At 38.9% G+C, this 27561-nt stretch overlaps 1 protein-coding gene across 7 annotated transcripts in view; it reads right to left on the bottom strand.

Moving 5' to 3' along the window:
* NCOA2 (nuclear receptor coactivator 2) overlaps window positions 1–27561 on the bottom strand; it is a 286213-nt gene that overhangs the window by 159271 nt on the left and 99381 nt on the right. For all 7 annotated transcript variants that reach the window (XM_025265272.3, XM_025265275.3, XM_025265270.3 and 4 more), the window contains one exon: window positions 19686–19742. The gene's annotated coding sequence lies outside the window, so the exon portion shown is untranslated. The remainder of the gene's footprint in view (window positions 1–19685; window positions 19743–27561) is intronic.

Below are 27561 nucleotides of genomic sequence, written 5' to 3'. Positions count from 1 at the left end.
CATCTTAAGTTATTAATATTTTACATGCAATTTGTTAATCAGCAGGATTCTTACTGTCATTTCTTTTTTATGAATATATCATACTTTATCCATTCTCCTGTTGCTACACATTTAAGGGGTTTTTCTCCAGTTTTATGCTATCTTCTCATTGTTCATTTCTTGATGTATTTTATATGCCTGTTTCTACCAGCTGGTCTTCTGTTTTCTAGATAAATTAAGGGTGACTTTACTCCAATATTCATACTTTCAATAATAACTTTACTCAGATATTCACATATTATACAATTCAAATGGTGTTAATTTGTACAATTCAGTGGTTTTCAATACATTCATAAAATTGTATAATCAACACCTCCATCACTTTTAGTACATTTTTATCACTCTTCAAAGAAACCTCATTAGCAACCTCTCTAAATTTCTCCAACCACAGCCCAGTCCCTGGCAACCACTAACCTTTCTATCTCTACCAGTTTGCCTATTCTGTACAATATGTGGCCTATTATTACCAGCTCCTTTCACCAAACATAATGTCTTCAAGGCTAATCCATTCTGTAGCATGTATCAGTACTTCTTTTTATTGCTAAATAATAGTCTATAGTGTGAATACACCACATTTTATTTATCTTGCTGATAGACATTTGGATTGCTTTCACTTTATGACAGTTATGAATAAGGTTGTTATGAACATTCTCATGTTCATATTTTTATAAATACAGAAAATCTACTAATCAGTTTTTGCTAATAGCAGAATGGAGATAGATCCCAGGGACCCTGGATATCCAAAGAAGACAAAGTCAGGTCATCTGTAGGACCTGAAATGAGTCCTCTACCCCTGAGTCTTCAATTACCACCTTCCCACATGGGTTTGATCCCTGGGTCAGAAAGATCCCCTGGTGAAGGAAATGGCAACCTACTCCAGTATTCTTGCCCGGGAAATCCCACAGACAGAGGAGCCTGGGGGGCTGCAGTCGATGGGGTTGCGAAAGAGTTGGACATGACTTAGCAACTAAACAACAACACACAGCAACCAAACTGCTTTACTACTGCTCAGCTCTGCATTATATAAGCCATCAGCTCTGCCACCAACTCTGTGCTCCCCTCATCATCTCACCTGGATTACTTCAATGGCTTAAATGTGGCTCAGCCTCCAGTGCTGTCCTCCAGACCAGAGTATTCGTTCCAGAATACAAATTTCCTCATTCCATTTTCCTGCATCAAACCCTTCAATAGCTCCCCAAGGCATTTAAGATGAAAGTAAAAATGCCTTCCTAAGGAACAGACTCTCAGATGATCTGGCCTCAACAACCTCTGCGGTCCTGACCTCTGACTATGTCTGTGGCATCTATAAGAAATTATTCTGGTAATTACCCTCTCTCCCCACTGGACCTTTATACAGGCTGCCCTCTCTGCCTGGAACTGCCCCCATGTCCCCATGGGTGCTTCCCTAAGGCACAGAACTGTTTATACTCCACCTTCTTATAGCCATCATTTCTGTGATAATATAAACTCTGAATGAGAAAAATTTGTGATTTTTCTCACAGTTAGTGGTGTGGTGGTTTAGTTGCTAAGTTGTGTCTGATTCTTGAGGCCTCCTGGACTCTAGCCCGCCAGACTCCTCTGCCATGGGATTCCCCAGGCCAAGAATACTGGAGTGGGTTGCCATGTCCTTCTCTAGGGGATCTTCCCACCCCAGGGATCGAACCCAGGTCTCCTGTACTGCAGGTGGATGCTTCATTGACTGAGCCACCAAGGAAGCCCCTGTAGTTAGTGGATCTAGTCCAGTGAATGGCATAGAGTGGATTCTCAACACATATTTGTGGTTGTGATGAGAGAATGTGACTTACTGGCATATTCAATAATTCTGATGAGTAAGTAGGACTTTTTGAGGCTTGGGCTTGAAAAAAGATGAGTGAAAAAATCCCATAAAACAACAAACCTTAATCTTGGCCTAGTCTCTCTCAAGTTGAAGCAAGTAACCCTCCACCATCAGGTCATAGGACGCTATCAGGAAAGAAAATTCTCTTTAAAGGGGAACGCTGGCTGTTAAAGTGATGAAGGCCAGAGCTGCCGAGGGCCTTCTCTGCCATCACGTAAGGTCGTAGCTGAAAAAAGAAACCAACACAGAACGAAAGTGGAGACAAAGGAAAGAGAGAAGTTTCTGGATGACATCATATAAATCTTCCATCCAGATGTGCCCAGAGCTGGCTGTGGCCTTGGACTTCCCAGATACATGAGAAAATAAACTCCAGTATGGCACATACTAGTCTGAGTGTCTTTTGGATGGCCCGAAGATTCCAGGGCTACACAGAACCATCTACCTGTGTTAGTCTCTAATTAGGCAGCAAAATAAATGACTATACTTATTTTTCATTGCTGGTGCCATTTTATACTCTATAAACTAAACATTAGTATAGTTGAAAGCCTAGGCAAAGAATATGCCCTCCGCTTAGGGATACCCTAGTGGAAGGCAAGATTCCTAGTAACAGAGCTGGACTCCAACTGCTTCCTTTGGTGGGTGAAACAAAGCAAGAAGGTTCCCAGAGCCGGGCAGAAGCCTAAGCCCCCTGGAAACTGGGACACCTGAAGCTTTCAGGATGATAAAAGCCGGCACCAGAATTAGACCATCTGAGAGCAGACCACAATTCAGTAGGAATCCAGGTTACTTACTTTAAAGTTCTGGACACTTTTTTTTTTTTAACTGACACAAAACTACAGGTAAATCAAAATTCATTTATTTTCCAGGGAATCAACTTGATGCAACTAAAAGATCAGGTATGGTTATGTAGAATTCTTCCTCATTTCATGTAAGATGTAGAAATACTGAATTTTACACACAGTCCACCAACTACTTCCTATGGATGAATTAAGAAGGGCAGAGCCAGTTCAGCAGGTGTTCATGAATCCAAATTGGTTATTCATCTGAACTACATTTCTTTTCTTAAAAGATAGGGTGAAATATGGAAATTAAGACTTACCTGTGTCCTCAGTGACTCATATGGACTACAGAAGAAAGAACAGTATGAAGAATCAAAAAACTGGACTTGGGTGCAGGCACCTGCCTGTACGCCCTTGGAGCTTTTCCTGACCAAGTTTCAGTTCTTCCTCACAGGAGTTCATCGTGTCCTTTACCACCAGGCCCCTTTCTCTAAAGAGCAGCTTTGCCTTACACCATTGGTGACTTCCCACTGCATGCGAAATATCAAGGGTGAAGGCCAGTGCGGGCTGAGTAGGAGCAATGTCACACCAGGTATAGCTATCTTCTGGGGGCACGGGGGTGGGGATGAGGGGCACACATTATCAGGCAGCCCGACTGTGGATGCTCCTGAGGAAAAGGCTCATGAAGCATCGTGAGTATATTAGGAACCCCAGGTGTGAAGATGCTTCTGCAGTGACTAAAATCCCTCTGCCATTCACGAAGCAGAAGTGGTTAGTAATACGGAAAACATGTGTGCCGTAGATGAGGGGGAAAAGGTAGGGGAATTGCAAGTGATGGGAGAATATTCCCAGAAAAGACTCTGAACTAGAAAATTCATTGCCCTGCTGAATTTTCTCGGGTAGTAGCGACCAACGGAACAATACTGAACAGAATTAGAGGCCTCCCAGCAAAGGGAGACGAACCCCAGAGTCCTGATGATACCACACAGCAGGTGTATTCATAGCTACTTACAGTGTCTGTTTAGAAAAAGCATCGAGCTTCAGAATTCTAGGTTTTCACGTCTGCAAAATGGCAAGTATATGACAAAACCACCATCAGCCTACTCCTGAGATGATAAATCTGGTTCATTGTTTATTATTCAAAGACCTCCTAAAACGTATGACCATAATGTCCTATTTTAGTAAATATGACAATCTAAAGATAATTTCCTCTTCCTCTGTGATTTAAGACCTTGTGCTCCTTAGGACTACTACTCTGAATACTAGATACCAATACAAAAGAATGGAACTCCATAAGGGGTAGGAGATAACAAACACGGAAGGTCTCTGGGCCCCCACAAATTCTTCAGTGTGTAAACGCACGTGTTATTTTCTAACTTCTTTTCAGGAGACTCAAGACCAATGTACAAGAAAAATATTATTATTAATTTCAGCATCTCAGCATGGGGCTCACGTTAATCTCAGTTCAGGATACCCAACTAGATGTATACATCTAGTTTATTATAAAGGTTAAGAAAGATACATACACATCTACTAATACAAAAGCACTTATCAAAAAAGGGGGCTGGATGGGCAAGAGAACTCTCCACTGAACTGCATCTGTACTACCAAGTAATTCCTATGAAATTAGGCAGGTCACTGGATTTGTTTTTTCCCCAACTGTAAAATCTCCCTTGCATAAACGACAAGATTCTTTCAAAATCAGGGATGACAGTGTCAGCTGGCTAGTGCTGAGTCTGGTATCATGTTGAATCCAAGCGACAGGATCCACTTCTGATGTACTGTGCCATTCAAAGTGACCACAGGTTCCATTTTTCTAAAATGCTAATATGCTAATTTTGTGTGTGTACACTGAGTTCACTTCATATTGGATTTTCATTTTCACCCCAGAAGGCCCCCCCTAGCATGGCAGGGCACTGAGAAAAGAAGTGGGGAAAGGCAGAGCTCACCTTCCGGCTCGCAGGCTCAGCTCCACACTGCTCCTCCTCTGGTGAACGCTTGTTGTGCCCCAATGCTAACTGTTACCTTACTAATCGAGATTATCCATGAAACCGAGAAAAGACTTCCAGAGATGTTCCAGGCAAGAGACAGAAAACGAGTGGGGAATTTACACTACGCCAGATATTAGAATCATTGCTTTAGGGATACGCTACTTACTCTATGGCTTTCCCAGCAGTGCAGTGGTAAAGAATCCGCTTGCCAATGCAGGAGATGCAAGAGACGTAGGTTCGATCCCTGGGGTAGGAATTGGTAACTCACTCCAGTACTCTTGCCTGGAGAATCACATGAACAGAGGAGCCTGGCAGGCTACAGTCCAAAGAGTCACAAGGAGTCGGACACAGAGAAGGCATGCAGCAGCACTTACACTGCACATTTCATTTCCTCCAAGCCCAAAACATTTGTAACGCCCAAATGATGTGCATTTTAAATGGTCATTCGTGGGTTTTGCTTTTTCAAGATTAACTGCAGGGTCACAATGGACTTCTTTTTGTAATCTAACAGATTCTGATGTATTGAGTCCAGGAAAAAGAAACAGCATAGCCAAGGTCTCACAGCCGCGGGCTGGGGCCACTCTGATGAACTGCCCTCTGCAAGTCTGTTTTAGTCCTGCCTTTCCTAACGTAAGACACACAGATCTGAGGACTGGGGCTTAACTTTTTTATTTGCTATGCCACCGCTAGAGCAATCAGTTAAAAAAGAAAGAAAAAAAGTGCTAAAGTCTTTATGTAATCTACCTGGCAAATATTCTAAATTAAAGACAACACCGCTAAAACAGCAGTTGAATATGCCATAGCATAATACTTGTTTCATTTGGTGATATTTTGAGCAAATTTTCTCCCTCTTTCTCACAAGTTTACTCTCACAAATTTAGAAACATAAATGTTCACAAAGTACTCCTCTGGAATAAATGAGTGACAGAGAGCCCCTTCTTTTAAAAAAATCACTCTCTCATCTCCTTAGTAGATGCCTACCAACAATGACAACAACTCTTGACAAAGGCAGCGTACACTGGCAATGTGACGGAGTATTCAAATGATTACCTGTTGGAGTCTAATGGTAACATGCTTAGTCACTGCTTTTTATTCCTCAGAACCTCTAGGGCTCTGTGCTCCCAACTAACAATTTGTGCAAAGCTCCAGTTGGGAAGAAATTTTAAGAATAAATGCCCTTCTCTTTCTTTCATTTCTTTCTTCTCCCCCTAGGAGGGGACTTTACAAGGTGTTTTCACAATGAAAACATTTAAGAAAAGACATTTTAGTAAAAATACTCAGTGATTTTCAAGAGGGACAAATCCTAGGAAATTGACTTTTTAGGTGCTAACCCGACATTTCTTAAAAGGTTTCTAGCTCTCATTGTATTTATTTCTTCTTACTAGGCTAGAAAGGAAAAAATATAAAGGGGAGGGAACCTCAACTCTCTGGCCCACTCTTGCCTATTTCTACTTTGTTACTCAGTGCCTTGTCGGATCATTTGTGGTTACCTTGTGAGTTTCATTTCTTAAGTGATTGTATGTATGTATGAATGAATGTGTGTGTGTGTGTGTGTGTGTGTGTGTGTGTGTGTGCGCACTATTAAAGATGATTTCAACGGATTACTTGGCTCCTACTCAGGAAAGAAGGCTTGCCTCTTTCCCTGCTGCAGTATAAGTTAAGACTTTTAAGGCTTAAAATAGATAGGAAACATCAGGAGGCAAAAAAGGAGAGAAAGGGTAGAGTCTATGGTCTGGACAATAGGTAGAGCTCAACTGGGAACTGCTGCTGAGATGCTGATCTGAAATTTTCAGAAATGTAACTCAACCTAGACTAGAACAGGAATCAGAGAAATGAGGAATAGAAGCCGACCATGAGGAAAGGGAAGAAAAGGAGGAAGAGCAAAGCTAATTTTTAAAAAGCAATGTTCTAAGTGCTAGGCATTGTTATAACTGCATTATGTGAATATGCTCAATATGACAAAACCACACAGTAGAGAAAGAAGAGATGGGAGGCAGGGAGATGGAATGTGAACAGGAAGAACAGATTAGACTCAAGTTGATATTAACAATAAAGAGCCCTCCCTGAAAAGATACATGCACCCCAATGTTCACTGCAGCACTGTCTACCACAGCCAAGACATGGAAGCAACCTAAATGTCCATCAACAGAGGAATGGATAAAGAAGATGGGGTACATATATACAATGGAATATTGCTCAGCCATTAATAAGAATGAAATAATGCCATTTGCAGCAACATGGATGTACCTCACTCAGTTCAGTTCAGTCACTCAGTTGTGTCTGACTCTTTGCGACCGCATGAACCACAGCACGCCAGGACCCCTGTCCATCACCAACTCCCGGAGTCTACCCAAACCCATGTCCATTGAGTCGGTGACTCCATCCAACCATCTCATCCTCTGTTGTCCCCTTCTCCTCCTGCCCTCAATCTTTCCCAGCATCAGGGTCCTTTCAAATGAGTCAGCTCTTCACATCAGATGGCTAAAGTATTGGAGTTTCAGCTTCAACATCAGTCCTTCCAACGAATACCCAGGACTGATCTCCTTTAGGATGGACTGGTTAGATCTCCTTGCTGTCCAAGGAACTCTCAAGAGTCTTCTCCAACACCACAGTTCAAAAGCATCAATTCTTTGGCACTCAGCTTTCTTTATAGTCCAATTCTCACATCCATACATGACCACTGGAAAAACCATAGCCTTCACTAGACGGACGGACCTTTGTTGGCAACGTGATGTCTCAGTTTTTAACATGCTGTATAGGTTGGTCATTACTTGGTTGGTTCACGTATTGCTGAAGCCTGGCTTGGAGAATTTTGAGCATTACTTTACTAGCGTGTGAGATGAGTGCAATTGTGCAGTAGTTTGAGCATTCTTTGGCATTGCCTTTCTTTGGGATTGGAATGAAAACTGACCTTTTCCAGTCCTGTGGCCACTGCTGAGTTTTCCAAATTACCTAGAGAGTATCATACTGAGTGAAGTAAGTCAGACAAGGAGAAGGAGAAATATATGACATCCCTTATACGTGAAATCTAAAAAGAAATTATACAAATGAACTTACTTACAAAACAGAAAGAGACTCACAGACTTAGATAACAAACTTATGGTTGCCAGGAGGAAGGGACAGTTAGGGACTTTGCAATGGTCATGTACTCACTGCTATATTTCAAATGGATAACCAACAAAGACCTATTACATAGCACATGGAACTCTGCTCAATGTTATGTGCCAGCCTGGATGGGAACAGGGTTTGGGGGAGAATGGATACCTGTATATGTATGGCTGAGTCCCTTCACTGTTCGCCAGTAACTACCACAACACTGTTAACTGGCTATTCCCCAATACAAAAGGTTTTTGATGTTAAAAAAAATTAATAAAAATTTAAAAAGAAAAAAAAAGAAATAAAGTGTCCTCAAGGTAGGCTTTACTTCAATAACCCTGCATCTTTTCTCTGTGTCCAAGGCACCTGCAGCTGACTACTCTTAAAAAAGTATATGATATTCTTATATTAAAGCAGTAACCATTAACCATTTCTTAAAACCTCTTCAACATGAGGTAGTATACTTCAATTAGAGAATCTATCAGATTAATATATTAACCTCTAGTAGGTAAATTAAAACCTAAGAATTTACTCAGAACTTAGTATAAACCCACATGTTACAGCTTCTTCCTGATCAATAAGAGCAGGAAAACTGATAATCTAGTTGGACTGGGCGTGGAGTGCAGTAGTTACCATTCTGCACTCTCAGGACACTTCCAGCTCAGATGTAACTAGCAGTTGTTTTTCTGTCTTTGTGGCAATTGAGTCCCATCCACAAAAGACACCCTGTGTTTCTCTTTCATTTCTAGCTACTCCCATTGTAATGATCCAGAAAACACAGCAGAGTAGTAGATGTCACAGCAAGATAGCCACAGGTCAAGAGTGTGCAGAGGGACCACCATGGGGCCCAGTGTCCCTCACCTTCCCACCCCGTGCACCTGCTACAATACCTTATTCTGTATGTGTGGTTACATTGTTTTGTAATCCCATTTATGTAACTTAACATTTGTTCTCCATTTCTCTTCTTACATAAAAGATGTGGGTGGGACAAAGGCCATATATTTTGCTTCTGAAACCTAAAACGTTCCTATTTTACTCTGGGCACAATAACTGCTCCAAAATGAAAACAGACTAATTTGGAAAACACAGCCAGTTGGCCAGGGAATGAAAAACAAGTCAGAGATTCACCTGATCAAGAAGTTTCATTTGCATCACTAAAGGAGGCGACTTGATCTTCGAAAGAGGACAGAGCTGAGGAATATATAGTCCGAGCTTCATATTCTAGAGCAACCTGCCCTCTTATATGACACTGATTAAACTCCATGAGTCTCAGAAATTTCCAAGATAAAATGTAGATAATCCAAGCTGAGGGGAGTACAAATTTGATGGAATAATGTATATCTTAAGGACTAGCAGAATGTAGGTATGTAAGAAAAGTTTCCTTCTTAAAACTCCTTTAAATTCTGATTTATAAAAATATTTCTACACTTTATTTTTTAAAGATGTGGTCAAGCCATTATTGGAGGGCATATAAAACAAAAAATGTTAAGAGGCAACAAACAACCATGAGTTACAATAGAGATAAGGACTCAGAAAGAAATCTGAGAGGTAGATTTCACCAGTGCTTTAAGAAATAGTATGAATTATCAAAACATTAAAGCCTATGTCACAGTATTAATTAAATTATTCTGTATTTGCTTAAAAAACAGCTTTGCAAGAAAAAGGAAACTCAGCTGTGAATAAAGTCGATTTGAGGTGGTAGGTAATTAAAACCTCTTGTATTTATGGTGAATACTCTGAATTACAATACAACAACTCATAAGTGCCTAAAAACGTTCTGCACTGATCCTACAGAGAAGCTGTGTGAAAATACTGGAGGAAATCTGAGAGGAAGGGGAGCCTAACTATTAAACATTTCATAAAATGTAAATGCCACGTCTGTTCATTTAAATCATGTTTATCTAAAATATAATATAGTCAACATGAACAAGAAACTGTACTTCAATATAAATTAAGCTTTCTGTCAAGTAATTAAAAGAACTCTCTAGTCACTCTTAGAAATATAACTTTTTCTAAATAACAACTGAAATTTGGTTTTGAATGTAACATTTTCTGCTCTTTGTGTGAAAAGGTCCTAGGATTTCTTAGTATGGGAAGTCTAGGATATGCCTTTTTAAGATTCTTTTAGAAAACCTATTTTTAAAGAGAGGAACTGAAAAAGAAAGTGAGGTAGCCCTTTTTCCATCCATCAGACAAAACAACCCATGTTAATAAAACATCTAAATCTAAATCCCATTGAATGAATTATCTGTGTAACCTCATTTGAAGCCAAAGAACAGCTTAACATAATTTCTGTGACCTGCATTTCCCTTTATTAATTAATGTCAGATAATCATTTCTGATACAGTATACAATTTAGCAACTCCGTGGGCTCACAGCGCCTAACTGGGAGAGGGGGATGGCCAATAAAATGCTAAGCCTTGTCGCATTTTCCCCCAAACTTAGGTTAGCTTGAAACTTTATTTATTTTGAAATTATTATTATCTTTTGTGTGTGTTTGAATGGTCTGTTTATTTGTTCTTTATTTTTCAAGAGAACAAACTCTCATAGGCAAAACACTACCAATTTCAGACTGGAGTCCCAATCCTGCATCTAGCTAGCTAGCTGGTCTAGGCGCACATCACTGGATAGGTCGCTGGACTTCCCAGTGCCTTCTCCCCCCATCTCTAGAGAGAGACGGTAGCAGCAGCCACTTCCTAGGCTTCACTTGACGGTGTGTGGATTAAATAGGAAGACAGTAGAGAACACTACCTGGCACATGATGAGAACAATATGTACGTGAGGAATCATAAACGATCTTTCACTTCCAAGAACGTTCTATTACATTTGCACTAGGATTTAAAGAGGATCTATGCTGACAATACCTGGTTCCACATTTATGTCTCTGTGCTGAAATCACATTGTGGAATGGCCTGTAACTGTGACATTTCATCAAATATAAGTAAACTATACATTAAATTACACAGATGACTTAACACTTAAGTCTTCATTTGTGTTCATGGCCTATCTTCTACCTGTTTGGGGTCGCCTCATAATTATCAATCTTTGGTAATATGAGTTACTGAGTGAGTGAAAGTCACTCAGTCGTATCCGGCTCTTTGCGACCCCATGGACTGTAGCCTGCCAGGATTCTCTGTCCAAGGAATTCTCCAGGCAAGAATTACTGGAGTGGGTTGCCATTCCCTTCTCCAGGGGATCTTCCCGACCCAGGGATCAAATCCAGATCTCCCGAATTATAGGCAGATTCTTTACCATCTGAGCCACCAGGGAAATTCCTTGGTAGTATAGTAATGCTCTTTTTAAATCAAACAAATGTATCTGTCTAGTGATACACTGACAGAAAAGTTAAATGCACATATATGGGCAGCAGTAATATTAAAAATGTTCTATGAACAAAACAATGAAAAAAAAAAAAACACTACCATGTTGCTCTATATAATGAAAAAAATTCTAATGAAGTAGGATGCTTCCAACTCAATTTCCTTCACATTCTTGATCCACATCTTTCGAGTACTTCTGACGAAATTCATTGTGTAGTATCTGATGGGATCAGTTAATCAAGTTTCCTTTTCTGAGATAAGAATCATTTTCCTCAACTAATATAGAAGGTAGCACAAAATGTCTCTGCAATTGTTACAAGATTCAATTAAAAGCAGGTGAGTTGAAAGACACCAAGTTCTGTTTAACTACAGACATTACGGCCCATTTGAAAGCTTTGAAAATCAAAAGTGGTTCAGTCTCAAATTCAAAGAGAATTTAGACATGATCAGAACATACTTCAATTCCTGACACAAAGAATTATCCAGATTTGAAACTCATACAAAACACGTAAAAGTCAAGAACCATATCTTGCCAAAAATAATAGTAAATTTTTGTTTTTTCCTTTCTCTCTACCCCTCAAGGTAACCTACATTTATCTCTACTTCAAAACACTGTGAAAACTTTAACTCATGAAACCTCATTGTAGCAAATAAACAAATGATCAGGTATGCTATTTTCATAATCGGCCCTTGAAATTTAGTATGAAACAGGACCCTTTAATCAACAGTAACCTCAGTAAAAGTAACGACAAAAACACTGAAGGAGAAGTACCATAATAAGCCAAAGATATCACATTTGTGGAAATAAATACATAATAATAAACAAATGCCTCTAGGGTCAAGGATGGTCAATTAGGTAAGCGTAAAGCTCCTGGTGCGGCATTCCTGGACCCCTTAGGGCCAGAGGACAGCCACCAGGGAAGAATATCCGTGGGGATTGTGGCCAATGCTGCAGACACCATTTGGCTCTGGCGTTGAACAATTTTGACGATAGTCACCGTGGTGTCAAAGAAGAAAAGTTTTGTCTTTTTCCTTCCTTTTAGAAACAAGGAAGAAAAAATTAAAAGATGGGAAATAGATAAATAAAGTGAGCACACATTATGGTTTAGAGCAATATGGACTGGAATTTAGGATATGTTAAAATCACAATATATTTAATATATTTAAAAGATAACAGCAGTATGTTACAAAGACTAAGATTTAATATTTTCCCTTTAATGAAAAAGTTTGAGATGGATCTTGACTTATAAATATATCAGTGAACAAGTTCAAAGAAGTAATAACTTACCTGTTGGACAATAAAGATTTTATGAAACTTTGGGAATATTCTGAAGGAGTAACAACAATAAACATCTAACTTCTACATTAGGGGAAAATTTTAATGTTCCAAAGCATCTAGCTTCAAAGAAAATCTAAAGATTCCACTGGATTCATGCACAAAATCTACTATTGTATATAAGTAAAACTCATAAAACCAACTTAATTTGTCTAACAGATGTTTAATTCAAGCCAAAGGAAATTTCCATTTCCATTCCATTCAAATATAATAGGATCAGTAACCACCATACAGTTTTCAAACTTTATCTTATAACCTAGTAAATAGTTTATTTTCTGGACTGTAATAAAACTGCCATATAAAAGGGAGAATTAGAAATCTAGATCAAACAGCCTTTTTAGTGACAAAGGACTCAAACTGCAAGGTAAACTGTTTCCTCCAACCTTGATTTTCTCTATTCTAACTTAAGCCACCAATTCAATAATTACAACACAGTTGTTTCTTCAAAGGTTTTCTTTCATGGTTTAGGTGAAGAAGTCAAAGTCTTGGTATTCATATAAGCACGGGAAAGTCTTCTACAAGCTCACCCATTCATCTGTCTGATGAAATTTACCCCAGCTCATCACACCCATGCTTTTTAGTCCTTTGCTCTTCTCAAGGAGGTACAATAACACTGGGCTCCAATGCCGTGATACTGACGGCTAACAGACTACCCACCCTTTAAGGTGAAGACCACAAAATTTCAAATGTATGATTTCTGCTCATGTTAGAATTTTATCTAACTGGCACCAAAACCACAGCTAAAACTGTGGTTTAAAGAAAGCAAAGGCCTCAAATTATCAATTCTACATCAATTCAGTATTTTTGAATACTTCCAAAAGGAGTAAAGGCAAATAAGTCTACAGACTATGGCACAACAATCTCTCAACCTTGCCTGGAGACATATACTTAAGAGATCCTCTGAAACTGGACTACACACATCTATAGTATATGGTTAAAAAGCCATTATTAAATGCTACATATTTCTTCCTTGCCCTTGGCTCTTTTTGGATGGGAAGGCAGAACTGTAGCTGTGACTAGAACAAAAAAATGTATTTCCACTAACTGGAGAAACCCATGATTCACTCATGCACACAAGGCTTTGACAAACCAAATGTGCAAAACTGGGTTAAAATCACAAGTTTTAAAATTCACTGTTAATTTCTCAGGTTATGTCCAGTTTTTCTGAGTCTCAAGCTAGCAATGGAAGTCTCAACAGAAATCTCTATATCCCAACAGCAAAGAAATATAGAAAAAAAGAAAGGGAGGGAGGGATGGAGGGAAGGGGGATGGAAGGCAAGCGCTACATAATCATTATGGATATGGATAATTTTATAAATAAATGTTTAATTTATCCCTTACATTTAGATGCTATGAACAGTGGAAAACAATATACATGATTTGTGCTTCAAAAATAAAGTATGAGGTGTTTAATGGAAGCAGCCTGATTTTATTTGCTATTTTCTCTTTAAGGAAATTCTGGCAAGGTCAGCTGACTCAAATTCAACACCTGTCCAGAAAATAACATACATCTGTCACTTTTTCCAAAATGAAAGTGAACGGCATAGCTAAAATTCCTGTGTGTGTGTGTGTGTGTGTGTGTGTGTGTTCAGTTGCTAAGTTATGTCTGACTCTTCGTGACCCCATGGACTGTAGTCCACCAGGCTCCTCTGTCCACAGAATTTTCCAGGCAAGAATACTGGAGTGGGTTGCCATTTCCTTCTCCAGGGGATCTTCCTGACCCAGGGCCCAAACCTGTCTCTTGTGTCTCCTGCATTGCAGGCAGATTCTTTAGCCTAGTCACTGACCCACATCAGATGTGATGCACTTGGTACTATGGTGGCACAGATGTGCAACTCTGCTTATCGCAGACCTTCTCCCTAAAGCTAACAACTCTATTATTCAGGTTAAGTAGAACATACAACTTAGAACTGAAATCTAAAGGCCAGTAACAAAAAAAGGCAAGAGAATATAAGTTTTATTAATATAAACAATCTGCAACCACTTCTCCCCACTCTCAGGCATACATATACCTACACTACAGATCTCTACTTCTTTCTCAGAAGATTCTAGCTCCAATGCTACTTCTTCTAAGACATGCTAACTCAAAAGATCAACACAAGGTATAGACTGGCAATACTTTCGCTGCTGCTGCGTCGCTTCAGGCGTGTCCAACCCTGTGCGACCCCATAGACGGCAGCCCACCAGGCTTCCCGTCCCTGGGATTCTCCAGGCAAGAACACTGGAGTGGGTTGCCATTTCCTTCTCCAATGCAGGAAAGTGAAAAGTGAAAGTGAAGTCGCTCAGTCGTGTCCGACTCTAGCGACCCCATGGACTGCAGCCTACCAGGCTCCTCCATCCATGGGATTTTCCAGGCAAGAGTACTGGAGTGGGGTGCCATTGCCTTCTCCGGCAATACTTTCGCATTAGCCATCTAATCCCACAAGGCTGAGAGTAGCTTTTCAGAGGAACCTCAAGTGTCATGCTATGCATGCTAAGTCGCTTCAGTTGTATCTGACTCTTTGTGATCCTATGGACTGTCGCCCACCAGGCTCCTCTGTCCATTAGATGCTCCAGGCAAGAATACTGGAGTGGGTGGTCTTGCCCTTCTCCAGAGCACCTTCCCGACCCAGGGATCAATACACCTCCTGCAATGGTAAGCAGGTTCTTTACCACTAGCACCATCTGGGAAGCCCTAGACTGGCCGTACTTTTAATTTTAACTATTTTCAAAGAATACCAGCGATGCCAATAGAAGTCACACTTAGAATTTATCAATTAAAAAAACACAGTGCTCTCCCAGTGAAATCTCTCTACAGTGAAATTCAACTTACAGCCCAAGAAACATCGTGATGAATTTTATAAAAAGTCATGTTTTAAAACTGCTGCAACTCTAAATTTTGCTATTCCAGCATCTGAATGAACCATAAAAACCAGATTCTGCCCTATTTCTGGTAAATCTTTCAACAATGCACTGAGCTGACATCACTTTGCTTGTCTGGACCCCTGCTCTACATGCAGACAGCCTGGACTCTGTCTCAACTTCATCAAGCACAACACACCTACCCCCCAGAATGTGCACCATCCGAGGAGCACACTTTGCAAGCACTGCTGCCCCTGTGTAAACAGGACATTTGTTTATGAGGGACAGTTTTTGCTGTTGTTGCTGTTGCCTTGATCTCTGCCATAGATTAAGACTTTCAGCAGAAGCAAACATATAATTCAGAAATCAAGGCTCGGTTTTCTTCTTTAAGAGAAAGATCAGAGAGCCAATTCAATGGGGAAAGGACCTGCAAGGAAATATGGAGTTAAATATGCAACAGTACTCCTTTTCCAGTTTAACACAATGGGGTAGGTATTCTTTATATTTCCCATAGCACTTAGCATAGACTAACAGGAAATAAATAATTAATATTCTGAAAGAGAAGAGAGTGAGAAGGAGGGATGGCCTGAAGGTGAAGGGAGAGAGGGAAGAGAGAAAGGAAAGTTAATGGTGCTGAACGAATGTAGTTTCACGGGGAAAAACTAAACCAAGCTGTTTATATGAATGTGTGCATAAAAAGGGAAGAAAATGGAAGAGGAAAAAATGCTTTAAAAACTGGCATGTCACACAAATAGTTTCCAATTGTGGCTTTGTGTCAATAACACCCACTGGAAGATAATTTCAACTGACCAGTAAGCCTGTTTTTTCCTGGGTCCATTCTACGTACAAGGAGCAGAGGGTTCTACCCAGGGGGTTGGGGGTGGGCTCAGGATTCCAGTTTGAATAGCTAAATGGCTGAGGGCATTTTATCAACTGTCAAAATATTTATTTTTCCAAATCACAGTGCCTATACGGCTGACATCTGAAGGAAATACCACTAAAATAGCAATACAGTTAAATGCTGGCAGATTTTTGCCTAAAGCATTTAAGTATTAATATACTACATTTCTGTTTAGAATAATACTGATTTTCTCAGATATATAGTCAAATCAAGCTTTGATTTGACTTGAAATCAAGCTTTCCTGTCTTCATGGGAATTTACACACCTCTCACTTAAATCCAACACCTAATCACAAATCTTTTCATGCCTATGAACAAAGAAGCAATTCAAAATCCAAGAAATACTCATTTCAAATGTATTTCCAACTAGTGGGGACATAATTTCTTTTATGTCTTGATACATGTAATATACTGTTTAGTGTTTAGCACTGAGTATACAACATACCACAAGAGGTATATCATGCTTTCCTGTTCTTTGGAGAACTCTCTCTCCATGTTGGTACTGAAGAGTTGAGATCTAACCTAGCATGCATGAACAACCTTCAGCCACCCATCGCATTCTGTCCCCACCCCAGATATCTCTATCATAGTGAAAATAAACTTATATATAAATCCACAATATATATGACTCCACAGTGAGCCCAGGTTTCCATAGCAAAGGGGAATATTACACTTCAAGGCTACACTGTCAAAACAGATTTATCTAACGTTCCTGTTTTGACTATCAATTCTGAGAAATTTTTATTGGCCAATCTTAAAAATGCTTAAAATGTGAGATTGCAATGGCAACACTCACGAAGCTATAGATTAGGAAGCACAGTCCAGGCAGCTAAAAAAATTCTTTTTAAATTCAAACTACAGAATTCTCTTCCACTATACTCAAACCTGGAATTTGCATTTACACTCAGAGACAAAATCCTTTAGGAAAATGTGAAGAAGTATACTTAATCATGTTTTCAAATCAAAATTTCAATATTCATTCACGTACAGAATCTTATAGGGCTTCTCTGGTGGCTCGGTGGTAAGGAAGGTGCCAGACAGTGCAGGAAACGCGGGTTCTATCCCTGCATGGGGAAGATCCCCTAGAGGAGGGCATGGCAATCCACTCCAGTATTTCTTTCCTGGAGAATCCCACAGACAAAGGATCCTGGCGGGCTACAGTCCAAGGGGTCACAAAGAGTCAGACATGACAGAGCGACTAAATAACAACAGTATACTATATATTTGAGACTCAAAATATTTCTGTATTATATATCCTACTTAACCTTGAAAATAAACTAAATAAGGAAAGCTGAAGTTCTTTTCTGGAAAGATAAAGAAGGAAAGATAAAGTTCTGATTTATCTCAAAGTTATGTCACTTCATTTCTTAAATAATTAAAATAAGTCCCCAGAGACATAAATTATGACACCATCCAAGATAAGGGTTCTAAGTAATTCTATAGTCACACTATTTCACACAACCTGTTCTCTGTAGAAGTGATTTACCCAACAAATCACAGATGCCACTCATAACATAGTATTTCTAATATTGCAAGGAGTAAAGAATTCTGATTCATAGGATACCATATTTTCTTAACAACAACAAAAAAATGAATCCAAATGGCTTTTTCCCATGCACCTGCCCCCCAAAAGTGAGTACAAAATTAAAGTGCCAGAGTGGGACTTTAAATTGTTTAGGGCATCATTAAATTTCAAATGAGTCATCATGCTATACAGTTTGAAATAAAGGTTAAAAGACTTACTAATGAAATGTAAGCAAAATATTCCATAATATTTGATTTTAAAATTAATTTTAAGTCCTCAAATATGAATACTATGTTCCTATATTACATTTCTTGCCACAAATATGCTTGTATTTAAGGCTACTTAGGCAGAAAATGGACCTCAGGGGTTAAGATCAAAGTCTTTGGAGAGGCAAACTGCCACTTCCTTGATATGACCTTGAAAAAGTCACTTAACCTCTCTCAGCTTCCATTTCCTTATCTGTTATTCTGAAGATAATGAAGAGCACTTACATAATGCCTGGCACACAGTGAACGAGCTATAAGTAATAACTGCTGTTATTTAGTATTATCAAAGGAATCTCTGCAAGTTGCACTTGCAAATTAGATATAAATAAGAAATGGCTGTGTCATTCCCCAAATTTAACTTTAAAAAAGAAAAAAGGCCTAGAGGTTAGACTTAGTTCTTTCTACAAATGAAAAACCACGATGGCAGAAGGAGAGACCAGTATTTAAAAGGGTCAAACAGATCAAAACACAATGCATACAAAAAATGAAAGGTAGCAAACCAACAGTAGTGCCTAACATCCGGGGACCCTTAGAGAATAACCGCCAAGCACACAAGGTAGCAGCTGTGTCAACTTATGCACACAGCCACCTTCAAGAATGGATTCAAACAGCAACATAGAGGGCAGAAAAGTGGCCCCAAATTTCCCTCAGTCTACAAAGAGAGCACAACTTAGTAAATTACATTTTGTATGCAGTGACACGTAGTGGGAAAACTGTAACTTGTTTGGTTTTCAGAGATTAAAACTGGACAGCTAAGGCCAAATAAACTTTGTTCTCCACAAAGGTATCATAAAACATTTCCATCATGGCAGCGTGATGGAGTAAGGAGGCGAGAAGCTCCCACACTTGCGTCAGATTTATCCATCACTTAATCCTAAGAACCTACTAGGGTGCTGACAAAATAGCGAATTGGAAGCATCAGCCTCTGACTTCTACCCTGATTAATCATACTCGAGTAACACACGTAATTTCTCTGAGCATTTAAGAGCTCTATACTTAAAAAGTATGTGATAGAAATTAATTTCATATTTAGAGAAAAGTATAAAGAACTATTTCTAGTTTGTATTTACAGATGCAGAGTTCAATGACTCTGAATATAAATCAATTCTTAATATCTATTACCCAATAATTACTGTAACAAACATTTATTCAGTCTTTCCTATTCAATGAGCACTATTCTAAGGGCTACAGATACTGTTTTTAACAAGACAAAAGTGGCCCCAATGTTCATGGAGTTTATAGTCTAGTAGGAGAGACTAAAAATAAAAATACATCACATGATCATAAACATTATGATAAAAATAAATCAGAGTTGTGTGATAAGGAGTGATTGGGAAGCTATTTCAGACTGGTTGGACCAGAAGAGCCTGCTCGTTCAATCTACCTGTATAAGACTGAAATTTGCTGCCAAAATCTATAGCAACCATTCTTTTATTTACATATAAAAATAAGTATACACATTTTGCCAGGCTATGAAATTATAATTCACCTCATCCAATGGGTAAGTGTAAACTCTTCCCAAATACACAAAACAAACACTGATAAACAGCTATGGTCCTTTTACCTTCAAATATCATTTCTAACATGTGGATATTGAATCTTCATAATAAAACAAATGTAGACCAATGTACAACATTTTAAAATTCACATTCATTTTATTTATATACTATATTGCTCAATTGTAAATAATTTTAAATGTTTGATTATACTTAAAAAATCAGAATATACCAACAGGAAAGCTTACTTTTAACTCACCTGTGACTGTACACAGTGCAGAAGATCTATAAATGTGTAGCCAAATCCAAGAGAAATCTGCAATAAAAAGAAATGAACAAATATGAACAAAAAAATGCAGAATCCCGTCAGACTCATTAGATTCGGTATGATTTTTTTATAACCAATGTAAGTAATACTCAGTAATAACATCTTTCTACTCAATAACTCACTGATACCATGTAAATCAAGAAGCAGACTTGCTGCACAACTTTTATTTGTCCGCGCTAATATAAGACACAAGGCCACATTTCAGTGTCTTCCAATTCAGTGAATTATGAGGTGTCTACCCCTCAAGTTTTGAGTTCTCGACATAAAACATAATACATTTTCTGGTAGCTGCTTGCCTAATCACTAGCACTTCACTGAATAAAAGCAGAGTTGGCCCGAGCTACCCATTTTTACACGGCACTCCTAGTCTAATGACCACCCCACAGTAACACAGTGCGGAAGAGATGTTTGCCAAATGAATGAATGAATGATTTAATTAAATGATTAATTAAGCTCACATACTGATCTTACTTTGCTGTGATTTACAGTTTGCCTCTATGGAAGAGAATGGCTTGAAATTACTGAAATAAAAATCTGTCATAACTGCTTAAACAAAGACATTCAAAAGTGAATAACTTAAAAAAGTCTAGAGCATAATGATGCAATAGGGAATTCCCTGGAGTGTCAGTGGTTAGAACTTGGCTCTCACTGTCAAGGGCCCTAGGTTTGATTCCCTGGTCGGGAACTAAAATCTTGCATGCCACACGGCAGAGCCAAAACAAATTTTTAAATAACCATAAAAATGATGCTATCTATGGCAATTTGCAGAAGAGTGGATAAGAAGGTAAGAATTGAACATTTTCAATAATGAGGGCAACAGCTCCCCAAGTTTCTTCTGGGTCTGTACCCTTGAGAAGAAAGAACTTAGCAATGAAGGACCACACACTTCCTCTGACCCACACAAGGGTCACTTACACTGCACCTAAGAAGTTTCCTTCAAGATGCACAGCCCAGAATACGAACACGGCAAATACGTGCCTATGAGATTTTATGTGTATGAATGTTCACCACTCTTGTGTACATTACAGATCTAAGAAAAGCTGCACGACTGCTACTGCACAACTGCTAGTGATATGTTTTCATTTTAACTATTATGGGCTACTGGATTTAATCAGCTTCAGGGAGTGTTTTTACAAACTGAGCTACTGTACTTTTTTTCCCTTCAGGTGACACCAATCTGTAATAATTCATACTCTGAATCATTATCAGGCTTGAGTATTAACTTTCTTCTGAGCCCTTTATTCTTTAGAATAAATAGAACCTAACAGTAAAAAAAAAAAACAAAAAAAAAAAACTAATGTTAATTTAATACTCAAACTGCCATTGTTCTAGGGCACTAGAAACATCTGATTTCATAACCTGAGAGGTCTAAAGGGGAAAGAAATGGGGGAAAATGCACTTTCATTTTTACCAGGACCTGCTCAGGCTGGAGATCATCACATATAAAGAAATGCAGCTAGGGAATCAGGAAGAGATGATTCATGAAAAACAAAAGGAAGTCTATATGCAAATAAGAAGTTATCATAGTAAAGAAAATGAACAGATTCTCCTCCAGTGGTAGTCCATGAGCAGTGTGCAATAAACTGTTACATAATAGGGGTCATCAATTCTATACCATGCTCCTGGGGTAAATATACTCATTATGCTGACCTACTTAAGCCCATTCTAAGTCTATACCAACAACTAATTTGCTCAAGGACATCACACTATGCAACAGTCAAGAGTTAAAACTTGTGATATGAGTAGAAATGATAACATTAAACAATTAAGGCTTGATCTATACCATTCACAAAGGCTTTTCTGAATGTGCTACTATAAGGAGGAAAAAGTGCTAATGAATCCAAACTAAACAAAAATACATTAAAAACATGAAGACAGACGAAACATAAAAACATGAAGACAGTATATTATGATACCTCGGTGTGACACTTTAAACCAGAAGAACTAATAAAATACTTATAAACATAGAATTACAAAATGTTTTCTAAGTCACCGTCTCTGTGTCTGTGTGCATGCTTGGTTGTGTCTGACTCTGTGAGCCCACCAGGCTCCTCTGCCCATGGAAATAATAGCTATTTAAAGTGACAGTTCGAGCAATGACAAGCCTATAAGAAACCGGCATCTTCCTACTCTTCTGTGAGCCCTGACAGTTTTTAGGAAGCTCCTTTAGGAGTTTCAAGGCAAGAGGAGCAGACTGCCCTGAGCCTGGCAGAGTGACAGAAGGACAGAGAGGAACCTTGCAGGAAATGACAGAGGGATACACATGTCCTCTCTCTTACAACCACTACTATTTCCACTGTATAAACCAAAAAGGTAAACCTCCTCTCCATAGGAAAAAAAAGCTGCCTGGAGCAGATAAAAGAACCTAGGGCTAAGACCATCAAACAGGTGAGATTTCAAAACCTGGCTCTCTCACGTGAATACTGCTGCTAATATTTCCATCACAAGCCAGCTGCTTGTGACCTCAAAAATGTTATTGTGGACTCAACTATCAAATGAGGATAATGTCCTCTCTGCACCACCCTGAAAGTATTAAATGAGATAATTACACAAAGCACTTGGTACGTGGCAGGCATTACACATAATTATGATTCTGCCAAGTGTGATTCTGCTAAATGCTGCCTGTGACAAGTAGCTCGGTACAATGACAAGCCTAGCCTAGCCCAAGTAAAACTGATCTTTCCTGAGACGTCTTAAGAGCTTTTTCTGCCCATAATCGCCCAGGCGGATGCATAAACATGGGAGTCTGATGGGAATCCCCTCGCCCCACCTTGGCCATGCTGTGTAGCATGCAGGATCTTCAGTCCTTGACCAGGGATTGAACCAGTGCCCCCTGCAGTAGAAGTGCAGCCTTAACACCTGCACCGCCAGGGAAATCCCCTGCTGAGACAGTTTTGAATGAGGACTGGCTTTAAAACTAAAAGCGGCAAGATAATATTAATACCTGATTTCAAATCTTACAATAAAGTTATAATAAGCAAAGAGGTAGGGTACTGCCATAAAGATAGACAACAGAAGACAACAGAGTCCAAAACAGACTCACACATTTACATCAATCCATATTCAATAAAGGTGACATGGTAATTTAGTGAAGAAAGGGGCAGTCTTTCCAAAAAAATGATACTAAAAACTGATTATACATATGAGAGGGAGGAAGAACCTCAACCTTCACCTTGCACTATGGAAAAAGTCAACTCAAAATGGATAGCATCACAGATCTAGAAATAAGAGCTACAAAGCTTGTAAAAGGAAGCAGTTGGAGAAAATTACTGTGGATTAGGCAAAAATATTTTAGGTATGATACTTTAAAGGCATAAAAAGAAAAAAAAATTGTTTAAAGACCATAAAAGGAAAACACAAAACCGAATTCCTTTATAATTAAAACTTCTGGGCTTCCCTGGTGGTTTAGTGGTAAACAATCCACCTGCCAATGCAGGAGACACAGGTTCGATCCTTGATCTGCGAAGATCCCACATGCTGTAGGGCAACTGAGCCTGTGCAACACCACTGCTGAGCTTGTGCTTGAGAGCCCAGGAGCCGCAGCTACTGAGCCCACGTGCCACAACTATGGACGTCTGCACGCCCTCGAGCCTGTGCTCTGCAACAGGAGAGGCCACCACAAGGAGAAGCCCACACACTGCAAGAAAGAGTAGCTCCCACTCGCTGCAACTAGAGAAAGCCTCTCTCAGCAATGAAGAGCCCAGCCAAATAAACAAATAAAAATTTGAAAAATAATAATGTTAAATCTGTTTTTCAAAAGAAATAATTTAACAAATGAAAACACAAGCTACAGACTGAAAGAAAATACTGGCAAATTAATTACCTGAAAATATGTATGTATTTAGAATATATAAAGAACTAAATACATAATAAAGGATGTACATAGAATAAATAAAGGACTCTCAATAATAAAACAGATAGTTCAACTTTTTTAATGAGAAAAATATGCTAAGATATTATATATATATATATCTCACAGGGAACGTACATCAAAAAATATTGGGTATCGTTAGTCATTAGGAAAATGGAAGTCAAAATCAAAACAAAATACCATAGCCCATCCAGTAAAATACCCAAAGCATTGCCAAGGATATGGAGAAACTAGAACTTTCCCATTTTATCCCTTGCTGGTGGGAAAGTGCAATAGTACAGTCATTTTGGAAAACAGTTTGGAAGTGTCTCATCATCTAACCCAACGATTTCACATCAAGGTGTGTTTTCATTCATCTCAGGGACAGAGGACCATACAGAGAGTTGTACATGAATGTTCTTATCAATTATGCTGAAAAAATTCAAAAGTTTCAGTTGCAGAATGAATCTTTTTCAGAATATGGTACATTCATACAATGAAATACGACTCAACAATAAAAAAGGAATGGATAGCTAACGTATGCCACAGCATGAATGAGTCTCAAAAACATTTTGCTAAAGAAAGAAGCCGGACACAAAGACAACAGACTACATGATTTCACTTACTTGAAATTCCTAGAAAAAGTAAAACTACAGAGACAGAGAACAGACCCGTGGTATTCTGGGTTAGGGAATGCAAATGGGGACTGACTGAAAATTGCAGGCCACCCCAGTATTCTTGCCTGGAGAATTCCATGGACAGAGGAGCCTGGTGGGCTTCAGTCCACGGCGTCACAAGAGTCAGACACGACCGAGTGACTAAACCAACAACCAACAGTAGCAAACGGTGGTGTGAGCATTTGCCAAGGAGAGCGTCAACTAACACAATTACTTTGAGACAAAAAGCAAAAGAAAAAGAAATCAGGACTGAGCTAACATCACTTAAAAAAGATTGTTGGCAGCATTAAAGGAATAGGTTGATGATTTTTTAAAAGGCAGGGGAGGGTTAGAAGGAGATGCACTTGATCTTTTATTTGCTTGTTTAAAAAAAAAAAAAGTTAGGAACAGAGCCAGAGGAAGGAAAATAAGCCAGAAAGAAAATGAAGTCATGTGTGTAACAGTGGCTAAGACAGCACCTTCTAACTTAGTAGTATAAGGGAAGGGCCATATCTTGCTGTTTGGGTTTAATATCACCACAAGTAACAACTATCATTGAGAGCTCTGGGCAAAGGGCTTGAAATGTGTTACTTAATTTAATCTTCCCAACAATCCTATGAGGCAGGTACCGCCACCACCATCACTCCTTTGTGGATTCAGGAACTTGAGATGAAGCCCAAGGCCACAGAGCTGATATGGCAGCAAAGCCTGGATTAGAACCCAGGGTCTGACTGCTGAATCAATTATGCTCTTACCTACTAGGCTATTATGAAAATATTGATAATGTTATCATTGTTGGCAATTTGATTTGAAAAAGGTGGCCTAAAATGTGATTGGCCTGAAAACAGCTGCCTTGAGCTTTTGGTATGGTACCAACACGAGCAGTGTGTTCCTCACGCCACCCAGGCTGACACTGTTAATAATTCTGCACATTATTTTTTTCCTGACTCAAATGTAGCCTCATAATTTTCTCAAGATTGCCACCAATTAAAGGAAGTCATCAGGACTTCCCTGGTGATTCAAGGTTAAAGACTTCGGGCTGCCAATGCAGTGGGGCGGCAGTTTGATCCCCGATTGGGGAACTAAGATCTCACATACTGTGAGGCCCGGCCAAAAAGTAAAACAGAGAAAAGAAAAAGAGAAAGTCATCAACACCAGTGTCAGTATGCAAAATATATACTTTCTAATCATAACAAAACCAACTTGATTTTTGACAGACAACAGAGTACATGGAACCAGCACTGGAAAGATGACTAACAAAAAGGGAGTCACCATACTTCATGTTCCCATGTAGGTCTTCTTTGTAATTTAGCCAGCACCAGCTCAGTCAACAAGCCAGTCAGACACATGGATAGAAACAGAGAGGACACATGGGGAAAGGAAGAGAAAGCTAGAGGTTCTGATCAAATTACTTGAGATTTTTCAACAGTTCAAGCCAATAATTTTTCCACTTGTTGCTGAGACGCACAAAAACTCCCCAAACACCCACAGAAAACACCTTTACCTCGGCATGTTTCAACTCATGTAACATCAAGAGGAAAGTCTTACTTTCAAGATTTACCTATGAGAACTACTTCAGATTACTGAATAGGACACTGTATTTATATATATATATGAAACATATATTTTAGATAAAAAATCCTTAAAAGCCTTAATAATGTAAAGAAAGTGTATTACATATACAAGGTAAAATTCTTTCCCAAATATTAAGTTAATGGTGCTAAAAATAACATCCAATCTACAGAAGAATAATTCATAAGTTAACTGATGAATGTACTTCAGACAATATACTTCTACATATACTTTATAGACAAGCTTACATTTTCTCTGTTTAAAGAGTTCAATGATTCCTAACCCATGAAACTCTTTATACATGGCATCTAAAACAATAAAACAAACCAGTGAATACAACAAAAAAGACACACAGATATAGTGAACAAACTGGTGGTTACCAAGGGGGAAGGAAAGTAGGTAAGGGCAAGATAGGGGTAAGGGAGCTGGGCACGTATCAGGAGAAAAACATGGTTTGAAAGGATACATGAACACCAGTGTTCACCGCAGAACTGTTTACAACAGTCAAGACAGGGAAGCAACCTAAATGTCCATCAACAGAGGCGTGAATAAAGAAGCTGTGCACAATGGAATATTACTCAGCCATAAAAAGGAATGAAACTGTCCCATTTGCAGTGGCATAGACAGACCCAGAGACTGCCATACAGAGTAAAGTCAGTCAGAAAGAGAAAAACACATATGCATAATCTCCCTTTTATGTGGAATCTAGAAAAATGATAAATGGACTTATTTGCAAAGCAGAAATAGAGATAAAAGATGTGAAGAACAAATATATGAATACCAAGTGGGGAGGAGGGGATGGGATGAACTGGCAGACTGGGACTGACATATATACACTTCTATACATAAAATGTATGACTAATGAGAACATGAAGCTCTATTCAATGCTCTGTGATGACCTAAAAGGGAAGGAAATCCAAAAAAGAGGGGGTGCATATATAACTGATTCACTTTGCTGTACAGCAGGAACACCACACTGTAAAGCAACTATACTCCAATAAAAGTTAATAAAAAATAAAAATAAGAAAGTAAAATGCTTTTCTATGAAAAAAAAAAGGGGGTAAGGGACTAAGATGTACACGCTACTATGTAGAAAATAAATAAAGATATACTGTACAACATAGGGAACATACCCAATACTTTCCGATAACTATGCGTGCTCACTCAGTGGCATCCGACTGTTTGTGATCCCCATGCACTGTAGCCAGCCAGGCTCCTCTGTCCCTGGAATTTTTCAGGCAAGAATTCTGGTTTATGTCACCATTTCCTCCTCCAGGGGATCTTCCCAACCCAGGGATCAAACCCACATCTCCTGTGTCTCCTGCATCGGCAGGCAGATTCCTTACCACTGTGCCACTTGGGAAGCACCATAATAACTACAAGAGGAGTATAATCTTTAAATACTGTGAATCACTATGTTGTAACACGAAACTTAAATAAAACTGTAAATCATCTATACTTCAATTTTAAGTGAAGAAATTTATGACTTCATAACTTTTCATCCATACTAAGTATTAAAAACTTGTAAGCTACAATTAAAATAGATATATAGAAAAGGATATAGCGTCTATTTAAAAACTCCTAAGCTATAGGTTACAGCCCATGGGGTCACAAAGGGTCAGACATGACTGAGCATACACACGCACCCAAGCTACAGGTAGGTACACATATACAATTGATATGTGTGATATGATGAAAAATAAAATATCCATCAAATTTGCACATCTCA

This window comes from Bubalus bubalis, chromosome 15 (genome assembly GCF_019923935.1).
Source record: "Bubalus bubalis isolate 160015118507 breed Murrah chromosome 15, NDDB_SH_1, whole genome shotgun sequence".
Lineage (NCBI taxonomy): Eukaryota > Metazoa > Chordata > Mammalia > Artiodactyla > Bovidae > Bubalus > Bubalus bubalis.
This window is presented reverse-complemented; position numbering and strand designations above follow the sequence as displayed.